The following is a 15,244-nucleotide window of genomic DNA, read 5'->3' on the forward strand; positions in this document are numbered from 1 at the left end:
GACCGGACACCCTGTATTTAACATATATATATGTTCTCAGAGTACTAGGAGTGTTTGGACGTACTTAAAACTATGTTGAAACGATATTCCACCAAATATTATCGTTTTAAATTAAAGTACATACATGGATATGTACAACATATTAAAGAATTATTAAAATCCAAATATATATATTTAAGTTAATTTGAGCCTAAAGTCCAGCTAACAAATTTGTTCTCAGCGTACTAAGAATGTTCGGACTAACATCTAACAATGTTGTAACATTATTCCACAAAATTTTATCATTTTAAATTAAAGTCTATACTTGTATGTACAACATATTAAAAAATCATTAAAATCTAAACATATATATTTAGGTTAATTTTAGCCTAAAGTCCAGCTAACGAACTTGTTTTCAGATTACTAAGTATGTTCGGACAGACATATAACTATGTTGTGACGATATTCCACAAAATTTTATCGTTTTAAATTAAAGTATACACTTGAATGTATAACATATTAAAAAATCATTGGAATCTAAACATATATATTTAGGTTAATTTTAGCTTGAAGTCCAGCTAATGAGCTTGTTCTCAGCGTACTAAGAATGTTCGGACAAACATCTAACTATGTTGTAACATTATTCCACAAATTTTTTTTAGTTTTAAATTAAAGTCTATACTTGCATGTACAACATATTAAAACATCATTAAAATCTAAACATATATATTTAGGTTAATTTTAGCCTGAAGTCCAGCTAACAAGCTTGTTCTCAGCGTACTAAGAATGTTGAGTCAGTGAAGGCTTTTCCTTTTATAAGTATAGATACTTGTGTACAACATATACAAAAATTAGAAAAAAAATTTATATATATATATATATATATATTTAGGTTAATTTGCCCTTGAAGTCTAGCTAACGCCTCCATGCTACATGTACTCAAAGTTTTTAAAGCATCATAAGACCAAGTTGTAAACATATTGCGCAGCTTTTTATTGTTTGAAATATTAGTATATACTTGTGTGTACAAAATATAAAAAATAGGAAAAAATAAATATATATATTAAGGTTAATTTGACCTTGAAGTCTAGCTAACGCCTTCACAGTACAAGACCTCAAAGATTTTTAAAGCATCATAAGACTAAGTTGTAAACATATTGCGCAGGTTTTTATTGTTTGAAATATTAGTATATACTTGTGTGCACAACATATAAAAAAATTAGGAAAAAATAAATATATATATTTAGGTTAATTGCCCTTGAACTCTAGTAAACGCCTCCACACTACATGTACTCAAAGTTTTTAAAGCATCATAAGACTAAGTTTTAAACATATTGCGCAACTTTTTATTGTTTACAATATTAGTATATGCTTGTGTACATAACATATAAAAAAATTAAGAAAAATAAATATATATATTTAGGTTAATTTGACCTTGAAGTCTAGCTAACGCCTCCACCCTACAAGTACTCAAAACTTTTTAAAGCATAATTAACCTAAGTTGTAAACCTTTCGATTATTAATTAAAAATAATACTGCTACTTATATTATTTAAGGAAAACAATTTAGATGAACAACACACATATTTTAGATTAACAACACATATAATGTACTATTAACTTTTATACATAAAACTAAATACATTTTCTTACAAGATATCTTACAAGATCTTCTTTCCGGAGTAGGGGGATACGGGTTTCTACTCTAATTCCTTCTTCAGAGTCATCAATTCTATCCCTACAATCAGAAAAAGTAGGCTAATACCATAGATAAAACATACTCCCTTAGTAGATTTCCCATCCTTATGGAGCAGCTGAAGCCAATTTTATTGTTAGTTCTGTCCGTTTTTCTGTAGAGGTCGTGTTTTGTTTACAATTTGTTTTCCGTTATTACAGCCATTTAAAACCTCGTTTAACCAAATAATACGATCTAATCATAAACAATAACTTGTCCCCTAGTTATATAACCAAACAGTAAAGCACAAATCAAGAAATTAACCCTAAAATAATAGAAACAAAATTTCATCGACAATAGCGCCCAGTGTCACCGTACATGAACTAGACACGAAAAACGTGCTTCAAAATTTACAATGGGATGAGAAGTCTACTTGAGTTGGTTAGTCTATGCTAATACTAATGGAAATATATATACGATGAACTGTATTTGACTTATATAAGAATGTTCAAAATGTAGTTTAAATTTAGTTTATCAAATGTACACCTTAAAAATTTTTGAAAAAGTTTCTTGGGTTCTGCCCCAGTGATTTTTAAAGCTCTCATATTATCCTTATGTAGAACAATTATTGTCATAAGATAAGATGTTCCTTAATTCTGATCATGTTGTACAGTTAATGCAATTGCTGTTAATATTTTAGTTGCAATTCTAGCATTTATGGGTAAATAAATAAGTGTTACATAAAAATTTTAAAAGATTAATTTACCGGTTAACTTCTTCTAGTCTGTCGACTCTCCCGTTATTTGGTCCCCCACCACCTCTTCCTCCTCTTCCTCTTCCCCTTCCCCCTCTTCCCCTTCCACCTCTTCCTCTCCAACCTCCTACCTCTGCCCTTCCCCGGCCACCCCTAACCCCCCTTCTAGGTATTGAATGGTCCAGTGTAAGGAGTATCCGGATGATTCCATCGACGTGATTGTTGAAAATGTCTGCAAGCAAAGGACATCCAATTAGTAACCTTAGTTCACATTCATTTATATTTTACACTATATGTTTTACCCCCTCTTGTGTAACATTTCTTGTGTAAACATAACCCCCTTGACGGATCGTGTTAGTATGGTTGTATCTTAACCCTCCGAGTGTCCCTTGTTTTGGCCCTAAGGTCTGCCTATTTTTTGCTCATTTGCAAGGTTTTATTAAAACGGATCTGAGAAGCTTGAAAACAATGTTAATTATACTGTTCTATATACCATTTTGTTTGGAAAATCATGGGCTTCAATATTATACATAGAACATAAGGAACATTTGTTTAAAAAAAAAATTGTTAGGTAAAAAAAAATATTTTGGAAAATTAAAAAAAAAAAATAAGTTCGCACTCAATGAAATTGTATAAATTATAGGCCTATAAATATTTTAAAATAGCCACTTTGTTCTAAATTTTATGAGGATTACAAATATATAATAATATAAGGAAGTAGATTTGCAAATAAATAAGTTATGGGCAAAAAATAGATTTCAGTACATAGCGTTTAGCTAAGAATGCATAGCCTAACCATAGCTAGGAATCTGGCTGATAATTTACATCAATATCACTACCTACTTCTTCAGGATCATCAACCAGCCCTTCAAAATCACTTAAATCTTCTTATAATGCACCACGTATATATCTAATTTTGATTTTTAACACTAAAACAATGATAAACGTAATAAAACACATCAGTCATCGGTCCGAGGTTAACAAAGCTGTTTACAAATACGCACGTCAGCTGTCTGCTACAATATTTTTGGAACTAAAATGAATAGCGCTTAGAGACAGACCTCCGGAGAAAGCTCTGAATCTGTCAAATAAAACGATACCTAACTCGATCCAGTTCAATCCGATTTTGTCAGTCATAGAGCCTTCGCCGTAAACAGTGTTTGTGAGTCGCTGCAGCGACACAAAACACTACACAAAGTGTGTTATGTGTCGCTGCAGCGACAAATAACACTCGGAGGGTTAAATTTGTGTTTTTATCGTTGTTTTGTGTCGCTATGACGGATCATGTTAGCATGTTTGTAACTTAAATGTGTGCATTTATCGTTGTTTTGTGTAGCTATAATTTGTTTATTTGTTGTTTTTTTTTTTCTTTTAAAAGTCTCCGACGCGACGACAACGAAACATAGACAGGAGGCGTAATGATAACAACCGCAGCTACAGAACAGTGGCGCGTAATAGGCTTAAAGGCCGGTTTTATGCACAACGACAGTCGCGAGTCGCGAACTCAGATAAAAGATCAGCAATGTTCTTACCCAGACCAATTTCAGTCATGAGCAGCTATCTTGTATGTTGTTTTAAGTAAGGCTACATCTTTTTAGGATACGCATAGTCATTACGGAAAATTCTGACCAGGGTAACCTTCCTGAAGGTAACTTTAAGACTAAAATCGTACTTAGTATTCGTGGGAGTGCTTTTGTGAAAAAATAATTTTTTTTTAGTGTTTATTTTTAAAAGTATATTCTTCAAACAGCATTGTAAGACCTTCAAAATATGCTTCATAGGCCTATTGGTTTGATATGATAGAATGTTTTGTTAAATGTATAAATGTTAAAGTGTATACCTACTTTAATTTAAAATTCGTTAGCTGGACTTTAAGCAAAAATTTACCTAAATATATATGTTTAGATTTTAATGATTTTTTAATATGTTATACATTTAAGTCTATACTTTAATTTAAAACGATGAAATTTTGTGGAATATCGTTACAACATAGTTTGATGGTTGTCCGAACATTCTTAGTACGCTGAGAACAAGCTCGTTAGCTGGACTTTAGGCTCAAATTAACCTAAATATATATGTTTAGATTCTAATGATTTTTTACTATGTTATAGGCTACATTTAAGTGTATACTTTAATTTAAAACGATAAAATTTTGTGGAATATTTTCACAACATAGTTATATGGTTTGACCGAACATTTCTTAGTACGCTGAGAACAAGCTCGTTAGCTGGACTTTAGGCTCAAATTAACCTAAATATATATATGTTTAGATTTTAATGATTGTTTAATATGTTGTACATACAAGTATAGACTTTAATTTAAAACGATAACATTTTGTGGAATATCTTCACAACATAGTTACAGTATATGGTTGCCCGAACATTCTTAGTACGCTGAGCGCCAATTCGTTAGCTGGACTTTACAGTGCTAGCAAAACTGGAGTGCCGATGGAGACCAGGTCAAGTCCCTTCAAACGCACGCACCCCCTCAGGTCTCCATCGGCACTCCCGTTTTTCGTTATCACTATAAGCGAAAATTAACCTAAATATATAGGCTATGTTTAGATTTTAATGATTATTTGATATGTTATACATTCAAGTGTATACTTTAATTTAAAATAATAAAATGTTGTGGAATATCGTCGCAACATAGTTCGATGTCTGTCCGAACATTCTTAGTACGCTGAGCGCCAATTTGTTAGCTGGACTTTAACCCTCCAAGTGTCCATAGTTTAGGCCTTAATGTCCACCTATTTTTGGCGCATTTGCAAGGTTTTATTAAAACGGATCTGAGAAGCTTAAAACGATGTTAATTCTAATGTTCTATATACCATTTTGTTTGGAAAATCATGGGCTTCAATATTATATATAAAATAAAGGAACATTTTTTCAAAAAAAAAATTTTTTAGGTAAAAAAAATATAATTTCGAAAATTTTCAAAAAAAAAATAAGTTCGCGCTCAATGAAATTGTATAAATTATAGGCCTATAAATATTTGAAAATAGCCACTTTGTTCTAAATTTTATGAGGATTACAAATATATAATAATATAAGGAAGTATATTTGCAAATAAATAAGTTATGGGCAAAAAACTGATTTCAGTACATAGCGTTTAGCTAAGAATGCATAGCCTAACCATAGCTAGGAATCTGGCTGATAATTTACATCAATATCACTACCTACTTCTTCAGGATCATCAACCAGCACTTCAAAACCACTAAAATCTTCTTATAATGCACCACGTATATCACTACTTTTGATTTTTAACACTAAAACAATGATAAACGTAATAAAACACATCAGTCATCGGTCCGGGGGAACCTAGCTGTTTACAAATACACGCACGTCAGCTGTCTGCTACAATATTTTCGGAACTAAAATGAATAGCGCTTAGAGACAGACCTCTGCAGAAAGCTTAGAATATTACGGAAAGAACGATACCTAACTCGATCCAGTTCAATCCGATTCAGTCAGTTATAGAGCCTTCGCCGTAAACGATGTCTGCTTGTCGAAAAATCGGCAAGTAACACTATACAAAGTGTGGTGCTTGCCGAATTTTCGTCAAGTAACACTGGGAGGGTTAAGCGAAAATTAACCTAAATATATATAAATCAATAAATAGGGTTACCTTCGTCAATCAGCTCATAGTAGTTGTAACATTGTTACGGCCGTTTCAGCATATCCATGCCATCATCAGACGTTCAGCCTTAGTGGCATCGTTAATATACAAAAACACAAACTGTCACACACGCCGTACACATACATAAACATAAACGGGGGTTTTTGACTAAACAGGCCTGTTGATTACACATCGTTACAACTACGTTGTATGTACGTATCGTTACACCACGTTACAACTACTAAGTTATGAGCTGATTGATGAAGGTAACCCTATTTATTGATTTAGTCACAAGATCAGCTCAGGGGCTAAAAAATATGGATTTTAATAATAAATATATATGTTTAAATTTTAATAATTTTTTAATATGTTATACATTTTAAGTGTAGGCCTATACTTTAATTTAAAATGATAAAATTTTGTGGAATATCGTCACAACATTGTTAGATGTCTGTCCAAAAATTCTTAGTACGCTGAGCGCCAATTCGTTAGGTGGACTTTAAGCTAAAATTAACCTAAATAATAAATAGCCTATATCCCTCCGAGTGTCCCTTGTTTTGGCCTTAATGTCTGCCTATTCTTTGCTCATTTGCAAGGTTTTATTAAAACGGATCTGAGAAGCTTGAAAACAATGTTAATTATACTGTTCTATATACCATTTTGTTTGGAAAATCATGGGCTTCAATATTATACATAAAACATAACTTATGGAACATTTGTTTCAAAAAAATGTTTTAGGTAAAAAAAATATTTTGGAAAATTTTCAAAAAAAAATAAGTTTGCGCTCAATGAAATTGTATAAATTATAGGCCTATAAAGATTTGAAAATAGCCACTTTGTTCTAAATTTTATGAGGATTACAAATATATAATAATATAAGGAAGTAGATTTGCAAATAAATAAGTTATGGGCAAAAAACAGATTTCAGTACAGAGCGTTTAGCTAAGAATGCATAGCCTAACCATAGCTAGGAATCTGGCTGATAATTTAAATAAATATCACTACCTACTTCTTCAGGATCATCAACCAACCCTTCAAAATCACTTAAATCTTCTTAGAATGCACCACGTATATCACTACTTTGATTTTTAACACTAAAACAATGATAAACGTACAAACTTAAAACACATCAGTCATCGGTCCGAGGTTAAGCAAGCTGTTTACAAATACGCACGTCAGCTGTCTGCTACAATATTTTCGGAACTAAAATGAATAGCGCTTAGAGACAGACCTCCGGAGAAAGCTCTGAATTTGTAAAATAAAACTATACCTAACTCGATCCAGTTCAATACGATTTCGTCAGTCATACAGCCTTCGCCGTAAACAGTGTTTGTGAGTCGCTGCAGCGACACAAAACACTACACAAGGTGTGTTATGTGTCGCTGCAGCGACAAATGACACTCGGAGGGTTAAATGTTTAGATTTTAAAATAATGTTGTACATACAAGTAAGATAAAATTTAATTCCATATGACAAAATTTTGTGGAATATCGTTTCAACATCGTTAGATGTCCGTCCGAACATTCTTAGTACGCTGAACGCTGGACTTAACTTAAGATTTTATTTAGGCTATATATTTTTTTTATAGGCTATGTTATGCATTCAAGTATTTCCCCCATTTAAATCATAAAAATGTGTTGGAAAACGTTACAACATGTGTTATATTGTTAAAAAAGGTTTAAACATTCTTAATAAAATTGAGGTCTATTTCCGTTTTATTAGATTGTACACAGAATGGGTAGTGGGGGTACTATGGAATTCTCCGGCCGTCTCTTGAGGATTCTCTTGAGGCCTCCGATTATTAATCAATATTTTCAATTCGATAGGCCTAGTTTCAATCGATATTAGCATAGCCCAGTTAAGAAACTGTACCCTGTTTAGGTTCAACTTATCAGTAATATTGGTTTGACTGTTTGAATCAACATAGGCCTAAGCCCTTGCTCCAACATTTTATGAAGACACGTTTTTAATAAAACTAGTATCAAAACAGTAAAACGTCTTACCTTACTCTTTTCTTCTTATTTTTGCCCATTCTTCTGGATTTGTTTTTCTCTTTCGACCTCTAGCTTGAGGAATGATAAAACTTCCATAATTTTGATTCATATTAGCCTGGTGCTGGTGAATCAATTTCAAAAGCTGGAAGCTCCAAGCTCAAGCACAAGCTGGAACGCTGGATCTGGATGAGTGGATTGGATGGTGAATAGGTGACTGATTGGTGAGGTGATGGTGATGGTGAACAACTGTGAACGTGAACTCGAACTCGAACTGGCGCTGGGGCGCTATCTACCAGGTGTCACTAACATTAACGTTCGTAACAGTTCGTTTAACTGCCGCTAGGTGTCTCCTAAGTTGAATGTCCAGCTCTCGCTGTGATTTTGTACAAGCTGGGGCCCATTTCATAATAAACTACGAGTTACAAGTTACAACTTGTAACTTGTAATTTCCATAAGATTTGCATTGGGCGATCAGCTGATTTACTAATAATATTAGTTTGTACTTTATTATGAAATGGGCCCCTGGTATATGACCACCCCAATTTGCTTTCTTCTCCGCAATCCGCAGTTGTATCTTTTCTTTTACCCATTGTTTGAAAAGCCGAGAGTCGTGCCTCTTACCTGAGGCCGATGATTGGCTTATAACTCTCACTAGATGTTTTCTGGAGGACCAAAACTCCAGAGATATGGCCGCACTAGAGACCTTCCCTGAGAACAAAACCCCCCACAATGCGCCGTACTGGACCGCTAAAGCTGGTGTGGTGTAAGGTTACTGAATATGGTTGCTTGTTGGGTTGTTTATTATATTAGTTGTTGTGTCCAAACATTACATGAATCATTAATATTTGTTTCATGAAATGAAATTAAATAATATTTTATTTCCCATTAATTAGATACATATGAATACATTGTATTTTTTTCTTTACTTAAATAACTAGATAACAAAATAAAAATTGAGTTGCGAAACGGTTAATTTAAATGGGAGGTAAAAAATGTATAGGAAAACAAAAAAGATAGTATAATTTAAAATTTTTATATTTGTCTTGCTTGAAACTGAATTTTTAGTGTTATGGAATTGAATTGACGATAAAAAACTCTTTGTGCAAACTGGGGTAATTTATCAAAATCTGGTGAAGATTGAAGAGGAGAGGTGAAGTGTGGTGAGTCAGTCAGTGAAGATGGTGTGTAAGGGCCATGTCATACGAGCGCTATTGCCGTCGCGTAGATGCCGTCGCGTTAAAGTCGCTCCAACCCGGCAATGGGGTTCTTATGGAGCATGTCATACGGACGCTAATGCCGTCGTCAGTTCCGCGTTAGCCGGACGCTGAGCGCTGCCAACGCGGACGGTCGCGTTAGCAACGCGGCGCACGTAACGCGGGACCCTGTCATACGAGCGCTAGCGCCAGCGGTACGCATTTGCCGCGTGAGCACTGACAGAACAACTACTGGAACACCTTTGAAGTGGTCATTATGATATTTGATACGATGTTCAATACGGAAAAATGTATTTATTTAGTTGAAAAACTGCCACCTCTGTACGATGTAAAGTCGAGTGATTACAGCAACAGGCAACTGAAGGCACAGTGCTGGAACGAGGATTGGGAGGCCATGCACGAAAACTGGAATCAGATGTGGAAATCAGTTTTACTTGTTTTATATTTAATAAAAATAATGCTGTTCCTTTGATTAAAATGATACTCTTCATATGTATCTAAACTGTGCAAAAAGCTGATACAACCTAACTGGATGGTGTCCATCTTTGCCGCGACGGCAAATGCGCCCTGAAGACGCTACGTAGTACGTATGACAGGTACCTGGCGTTGGCGGGACGGCATCAACGCGACGCATTTGCCGTCACGTATGACATGTACTTTTTCCTGCGCTATCTCGACGGCATCTGCGCAACGGCAATAGCGCTCGTATGACATGGCCCTAAGTGATTGTGTAGTGGAGTGTAAGGGTCAACGGCCAGGTCGGCCCAACGCGATAAACGGCCTCGGTATCCTCTCTGAACTCAGTCCTACAAGCCACCCTACAACATGCTTCTTAAATAGAGAGAGAGAGGGTGAATTTAGAATGTTGACATTTTGATATCTGTTACACATGTTACAAATGATTTAGGTTAAGTGAAAGCTATTCGTATGTGAAAATGTTTTTAAAGTTTGTGGAACATTTATTCACACATTTCGAGAAAAGCGCGTATTGTGAGGATGAGTAATTTTTACAAAAATATCATCAAAGTTTTTGTACATGTGAACTAAAATAAATTTTAAAAATAACTGTCTGACTGTCAAAACTCCCAATTATATCTAAAGTGTTTTTTAAAAGCAACTTTAATTATTGTTTTTTGCACTACAAAAACAGGTTGCAAGATAGTTTTGTAAGCACCACCAAAAGCAATAATTCCAAAAGACAACAATGAATAAACATATGCAAAGTATGCTATTTTAATTTCTTGCTCTTCGAGAATATCACTAAGTTGCCTAAATGCATAAATATATTTACGTAATTTTTTTTTTTTTTTTTTAGATATTCAACATGTTCCGAGTTTCGACCAATTCATCTTTGAATCAAAAACAATACCAAGATATTTGTATGAATCAACTTTTTCAATTTTGCTACAAGAACAAGAGTTGGCTTCCACAGACATGAATAGTTAGGTTATCAAGTTTGTATTCGGTTACCTTGCGTAATTGAATTGAATTGAATTGAATGAAATTGGCATACATTTTGTTTTAGATATATTAAGAGATAATACATTTTGGTCAAGCCATTTTTTTAGCAAACAGAGGTCTGATTCTGCCTTATTTTAATCTCCAGGATGCTCTGGTTACAAATATTAGAGTATCATCAGCAAATATAATGTTAATTTCCCATCTGTTTGAATTTTAGAAATATTATTCATATAAATGAGGAATAAAACAGGACCAAGGGTCGAACCCTGGACCACACCATACTCCACTGGCAAAACATCGCTTGACACTTCACAAAGTGCAACAGTTTGAGGCCTATCAGAGAGGTAGCTGCTGAACCAAGCGAGCGAGGTGCCGCGCACCCCGATAAGCTCAAGTTTACGCAACAATCGACATCTGTCTACTGAGTCAAAAGCTTTTTTCAAGTCTAAAAATATTAACATACTTCGTTTGTTGCCATAAATTGCCTCGTTAATGCATTTATTAATATCAAATAAAGCATCAGATATGTTTTTGTCACTCCTGAAACCATACTGATTTTCACTTAAAATATTGCACTGGTGGAGGTAAAAAACAAGTTGGTCTTTAGCGATTTTCTCTAATAGCTTAGCAATTACACTTAACAAAGAAATCGGACGATAGTTATTCATGTCTGTGCAATCATTGGATTTTTGCATTGGAATGATCTTGGCCAATTTCAGCTCCTTTGGAAATATACTAGATGTCAGGCTAAGATTGACAATGTGCAGAAGAGGAGCACATAGAGTGTGGATGTTTTCTTTAAAAACAAAGGCCGAGATACCATCATGGCCAGGCGCAGACCCTGGACTGGACGTGACGTTCTATGTCAGCGTGTGTGACCGTGTTGAATGTAAAATTCGTGTCGAGTGAGAAGTCAGCTTCGTTTACGACTGGAGCCCCAGCTGAATTGATTGAGTTGGCCAATTTAGAACCAACTGATGTAAAAATCTTATTGAAATCGTTTGCTATTTTAGTCTTCATGTTCGCATTGTTCGAAGAACCCGGTTTTAAACTTTTTCAAATGGAAAATGGTCCTTAGAGCCATTTCTGCCCGATATTTCACTAACTATGCCCCAAAATACTTTTGGTTCCCTGTTAGATTCTGAAATTTTACCCCTATAATAATTTTTCTTTGCGATTTTGATGTTTTGATTTAAAGATAGGCGCAGGGCCCTGTATCTATCTGTTAGTAATATAAAGGGTGTCCCAGTAAGAGCGCCGGATTTGAGGAGCGTCTTATCCTTATCTGTATTTCAATAGAAATTCGCAAAGCGATGTTATCAGTATTAGGTCCCATTTGTAGTCATGAATCGCTACACGACGGATCAACGCTTGGTCATAGATAAAGTGCACTACAAGTACGGAAGCTGTGCGCTATTTACGGCCGGGACAATGCACCAAATGATCCATCTGTCCGAAGATTGATTTCTAAGTTCGAATAAATTGGCTCAGTTCCATTCTGGTTCCATTCTTCATATTGTAAATTTAGCATCAAAATATATGGTTTGTTAACATTTCAAATCCGGCGTCCAAGTCAAAGCCGGAGTGTCCGGCTTGAAATGTTAACAAACCATATATTTTGATGCTAAATTTACAATATGAAACATGAATCTTAAAGCATAGCATCTCCGATTAGTAATTGAGTATTATGTCTTGTAAGTGCTAAAACGCCGGATTTGAAATGTTAACAAACCATATATTTTGATGCTAAATTTACAATATGAAACATGAATCTTAAAGCATAGTATCTCCGATTAGTAATTGAGTATTATGTCTTGTAAGTGCTAAAACGCCGGATTTGAAATGTTAACAAACCATATATTTTGATGCTAAATTTACAATATGAAACATGAATCTTAAAGCATAGTATCTCCGATTAGTAATTGAGTATTATGTCTTGTAAGTGCCAACCTGCTGAATACTGACAGGCCCGACATCTCTTGACAAAATTTGCCATAACTTTTTCACACACTTTTTTTTCACACAGTTTTAGTATTTTAGTATTAATTGGGACACCCTTTATAAAACGGTTGGGTTTTGATCTTTTTACTTAGCTTGTCTCGTTTACGAATTAGTTTAATGAGATCTACGGTAATCCAAGGCTTTATTTTTTTAATCTTGTAGAGTGATGTTTAATGGTTTTAGTATCAATTTAGTTTTAGTATTAATTTAGTAACTTCTTGATCAGCATTGTATGTGTTATTAAATTTACGGAAAGTAAATAAAAGAAACGTCTTATAACACTTAAAACATATATTTACGCTTATACTGTTACTCACAAGACGGTAAATATACAAAAACGATGGTAAGTGGTGATCGATTTCGATTGGACACTCCAATCATCATCCGCCTCACATTCGCCTATTGGGTCTGATGATGATTGGAGTGTCCAATCGAAATCGATCACCACTTACCATCGTTTTTGTATATTTACCGTCTTGTGAGTAACAGTATAAGCGTAAATATATGTTTTAAGTGTTATAAGACGTTTCTTTTATTTACTTTCCGTATTAATTTAGTTTTAGTATCAATTGTTTTAGTTTCAATATCAGTGTAGGAAACCTATATTATAAATGCTTTAATCCTCTAACAAATTCCATTGTTATTATCAATATAACATTGGTTAAAAATCCGTCTTTACAGTTACAACTTTTGGTTGAGAGAAAATATATAGACATGTTTTGGAACAAAATTGCTAGTCACTATAACGAATGCTAGAAGGCGGATTTTGGAATAAACAAAAAAAAGGCAAAAGGCAGGTTTTGAAATAAACTTGCTATGGATAAGACCTTTAAAAAAAACTTCAAACTTTGCATCTACCAGGAGTAGATTTTTCGGGAACAAAATAAGAATTGAAACTTAGCTAACGCCATTTTGTAATTTGGTATTAATATCCCATTTTATGATTTTTTGGGATAAGGCAGCTTTTGAAACTACACGACTCAATTATTGATCAAACTAGCGATGGTACAGCAATAAATATTTACAATTATAAATTATAAATATAATGTATGACGACAACAAGTATTGAAGTGAGTGTGAAAAAAACTGTGTGAAATTGTGCAATATCCTTGTGCCAGAGGGTATTTTGAAATTGATTTTTTGACAGGATGTTCGGACAAAATAGAAGTCATTTTGAGTAAAATATTGAAGTCAGCTACATCTTGGCGCACACCACAAATGATATGAACTGGAGCTCGGAAGAGAGGACATCCGCGTGGTTGAATCCATCGCGAAATCCCACTAAGCGTAATACATGTCGCAGCAAGGCTTCAAGTATGTCTTTTTAACCAATGGTATAATGCGACTATAAGCAGTTGCCCCATCTTGTTGAAACTATATGTTCTTGATGAAGACTTTCTACCCTTAAAGTTCGGGAATGAAACGTCTTTTATCATGTTCATGTATCGTGCAGAATAATTAACAATGACAGTTCTTTTTCTTCAAAGATTGATAGCCCATAAATCCCTTATTTTCATACAGCACACTAAACTGTGTTCCTGGTGTTTTTGTTTTCGTAACTGACCCTTTAGTCCTAAATAAGAGGCCGACCTTTAAAACTGTATTCTGCCTCGGAAGTTCACCATGACGACCAATGCAAAAGTGATGTCTAAAACATCGTTGAGTTTCCACTCTTTACCCACCACGTTGAGTTTCACAGTACACTCACCACTTAAAAATAAAAAACATTGTATGTCAACATGCAATGATCTTTCATCCACAGCGGCATGATGGTGATTAAATGGCATTAGTTGGGGAGCTGAATGACCTTAAACCCGAGTTTCTCAGTAATGAAGAAAATACTGACACTAATCAATCAAGCAATTTTTGTAGGCCAAAAGATAAAACAAATTGTCAACAACAAAAAAGCAGTGAAAATAAAGCACGAACGAATAAGTCAAAACTCATCATTTTGGCAGACAGCCACGGAAGAAACTTAGGCCACCTCATTGAACAAAGAACTAATTTCAATTAATGTTTGCTCTTTTGTGAAACCAAACGCTACGTTCAGTAATGTGGTTGAATGTGCGAGAGAGAGGATCAGTGGCTTTGGAAAGGAGGATTATCTTCTGGTCATTGGAGGCACTAATGACGTGGAATTCCATAACTCTGAGCTTCTAAATAAAGTGAAAAATGTCAGTGAGATATCTAATCATACGAATTTAATGATTGCTTCCCTGCCATGGAGACATGACAAACCAGAACTGGACGTTAAAATTGGAAAAATTAATAAAGATTTGGAGGACATTGTGGCTTTGCACTCAAATGTTTCCCTACTGCCCCTTCATCTTTTACCCCGACATTTACATCTCATGGACTGCACTTCAGCAACAGGGGTAAAATCAAGCTGGCTGAAAAGTTTAAAAAAGTAGTTAGAGCCAACGAAGCAGCAGAAGAGAAGTCTACTCTGAATTTTGACAACAAGAAAATTAATATTGTTGAAACAAACATGAGAATCATGATAGACAAAATGAGAGATGACCGGTCAGTGGGTTTTGCCCACACCATTT

The 15,244-nt window shown here is 34.5% G+C and overlaps 1 long non-coding RNA gene across 1 annotated transcript; it reads right to left on the reverse strand.

The window, feature by feature from the left end:
• Positions 1–1,564: 1,564 nt before the first annotated feature.
• Positions 1,565–8,187, reverse strand: LOC128998698 (uncharacterized). The gene is made up of 3 exons (XR_008491229.1): positions 8,029–8,187; positions 2,420–2,639; positions 1,565–1,716 (listed from the first exon to the last, which is right to left on the reverse strand). It is a non-coding gene; the product is annotated as an uncharacterized LOC128998698 (long non-coding RNA).
• Positions 8,188–15,244: the final 7,057 nt, after the last annotated feature.

Source organism: Macrosteles quadrilineatus, unplaced genomic scaffold, assembly GCF_028750875.1.
Source record: "Macrosteles quadrilineatus isolate MER2022 unplaced genomic scaffold, UCM_ALF_1.0 Scaffold_7__1_contigs__length_78375512, whole genome shotgun sequence".
Classification (NCBI taxonomy): Eukaryota; Metazoa; Arthropoda; class Insecta; order Hemiptera; family Cicadellidae; genus Macrosteles; species Macrosteles quadrilineatus.